Below are 3,359 nucleotides of genomic sequence, written 5' to 3'. Positions count from 1 at the left end.
CATTTGTCTTGTGTCCTTTTATATATATTTTTTTCCTACTGCCCACCGGCAAATCCTTTTTTTAACAGGTTTTAATCGATGCGAGATGGATCACCATTTCCATGTAAGTGATTCTGGGGGAGTATACAGTAAGCCTGCTGTGAAACTATAATAGTTGACATTCATGACAGCTGCATTGTACACTTTTATATATGGCACCGTTACAAGGCATGCACTGACCTGTATTATTTTGGTTTGAGAAGTAAGTTGTGTGTGTCAGTGTCTGCATATATAGCGGTATGAGCAACTGGACTGTCTACTCTATAGGGAGACCCATATCGCTGCTTCCCTGACTCATGTTCACATTTACACTCATGCTATTTCATTGCATGCTGATTGAAAATCAAAAAGGCCTTTAAAAATATAACCCGTTTTCAGAGACTGTAGTCTACTATTCAATTATTGTTCTATTCAGATTATATAATGACCCACCTGACTGTTTACCTTTTTTGGGGGGTTACCCCTTTCTTTTTTTATTCCTATACATTTTGTTTTTAATTATTATTTGAAATAGATTTTCAAAAACAATCCCACAAAATTCTACATTCATTTTTAAAGGCAAAAGTCAAATGTTTTTCAAAAGAATCCCATAAAAACACATCCATTAATTAGAGGGAAAACAATAAGAAGTGTTGTGATCTTATCTGCTATTTTCACTACAGGCCTATAGTTTGTGTCGTTTTGGGTCTCGAGCTTAAACGTTTTGGAAACCACTGACTGATCTAATCATCTACTTTATGTCTTCTTTATTTTATTATAGTTTGATGCTTATAATGCTTTAATATGCCGATCTGATTCTTTGGCTTATACCAGTGGTGTAGCAGAATAAGCAGATGTATTTTCCCCATAGATGATATAGCCAAGCAAGCAATGATTTTAATCTCCCACCGATGACATATTTCATTTGCATTGGCACACTTGCATTTTAGCACATTGTCTCCTGTGTTATTTTTATGAGTAGGCCTATAAGGGAAAAAAAGCATTTTGAATTCTATAAATAGCCCCATCAACAGGATGTAATTGGCTCGTTAATTTTGAGAACAGCGTTTGGTTTGATTCTGGCGGGTAGGGCGGCCTATCTTTGGATTCCGTTCTGACTGCATGGGGACTTCTTTTTGAGTCTTTTCTGCCGTTTCCCATCCTCTACGGACGTCTAATTAGCAGCAAATTCTGGATTTAAGAGAAGGTTAAACCAGCGTCAACCATTCCGTGCGCGTAGCGGATCCTGTGTGATTTTCTCCTCCTCGCTCACTGCGGGCGATATCCTATTACCAGTTCAGTTCAGCGTGTCGAGAATGACACAAGCACGGATAGTGGGGAAGGAGAGGGAGTATTACGTGTGGCGGTGCTGCCCATGCGCGCTATTGTAACCTACATGTAAAATAAATGGTCATTTAGTGTATTTCCGTATAGTGGGGAGAAAAATGTAGGCATATATAGGCTATATATATATATATATATATAGTGTGTGTGTGTGTGTGTGTGTGTGTGTGTGTGTGTGTGTGTGTGTGTGTGTGTGTGTGTGTGTGTGTGTGTGTGTGTGTGTGTGTGTTTGCGCGCGAGTGTGCGCGCGTGTAGGTCAAGGTCAATGCTTTATAAATTGCTAAATGTTACCCCCAGGTATTTTAATCACACACACACACACACACACAGTGACACACACACACACACACACACACACACACACAATGTAGGCTATACGTCTCACAACACGTGTAGCCTACATGTGTGTATGCTGTAGCCTGTTTAGTGTCGATCGTTTATCCGAACTGTAAAGCTAACTATTGGCTACTGAGTCTGAATGACATTAGCCCACATTCCTTTCAGGAAATATAAATAGCCTTATGTATGCTGAGCAGATCGTGATATGATATGCAACGTCTTTTGTTTTTAAAAAAGGAAATGGGGTTGTCATTATTTTGTCATAATCTCAAAAATATTAAATTGGGAGAACAAAATGTTTAAAGATTACAAATAAATAAAATAAAGCTAAAGTCTAAATGCTGTTAAATTGCAATGTTGGATATGAAGTGTAGGCTATAACGACTTAAATTATCCTATGACATAGGCCTACTGGACAAGTCTCAAGTCTGTGCAACACACGGGCATGCTGCATGCATATCTAAGATAGTGTAGACTAGACTGTAGGCCTAGTGATTTATTCATTTTCTCAACAGCAAATCCCAAATGTTTCTGGCTGAATCCCGGGCGCGTTTATATGCATTGCCCAATAGGGAACTGAGCTCGACGGCCTATACTGGCCAATGAGAGCAGAGGTGTCTACTGTGGTGGGCTGTTCTAACTCTCCAGGAGAGAGAGAGGGAGAGAGAGAGAGAGAGACATCGCTATAGTGGATATCTGAGGAGGCTTTGGAAAACTATTTTTGATGCACTCGACGTATCCCATAAAAAACACACATGATGGAAGCCAGGCGAGCCTTGCTCTTCCAATGAGCACTTCAGCGAAAAGGGGCTTGTATTTATTAAAGGACCTGAGTTGAGCTATTAGCACGATTTGGTCGCGGCCATATAGTGTGGTAAGTTGACATTTGCTTTGCATTACTATTGTTTTTACTTGTTTGACATTAATTTAGCTATATAGCCTACGTGCATGTCTGTGTGTGTGGGGGGGGGGGTTACGTGCAGTCGGGGAGAATTTGAGAAATAAAGCTGTGAATGTATTTAATAATTAAATTTGTCATATAGACTATATCTTTAATGGTATGATGATGATTGCTTTGTTTCAGTCACAGAACATGCTGTTATTGGACAACACAGTCAGTCACACGCACTGTTTTTGTATTATTAACTCCTCGTGTGTAGCTTTTATGAGCTGCGGCTAGATGATGGAGAGATGACTGACAGATTGCTTTATTTATGTATTTATTTATTTAAGTTCATTTATTTGTGTTTTGTCTTACTGCAGGATCATGTCTCCACCGGTTCCACTATAGAAGATGGGCCCGCGGTGAAGACACACTCCAGTCCAAATGGACCAGAGCTTCGTATCTGTCCACAGAATCCAGGATTTAAATGCACCTCCCAGTCACCAGGCACTCGCTGTAGCCTGGAAATGTGGGAATGTTTGCATTTGACAGACACTGTGGATTTCGTTTTGGATAGACACGCAACCACGCACGACAACGCAGACTGCAAGAGAAGAACTAATAGTGCGCATTTGCGGGTCTCAACTCGTAAGGCTATACGAGGCGGTAAAAGGCGCAAAAAGTTGGGGTGTGAGGAGATGATCTAAGCCGCCGAGAGCCTGTACTGTAACGGAGAAAGACAAAGAAACAAAAACAACAACAAGTCGTTCTAAAA

The sequence above is a fragment of the Electrona antarctica genome, assembly GCF_951216825.1.
Source record: "Electrona antarctica genome assembly, chromosome: 6".
In the NCBI taxonomy this organism is placed as follows: domain Eukaryota; kingdom Metazoa; phylum Chordata; class Actinopteri; order Myctophiformes; family Myctophidae; genus Electrona; species Electrona antarctica.
The sequence above is the reverse complement of the archived record's forward strand: the minus strand, read 5'-3'. Positions refer to the sequence as shown.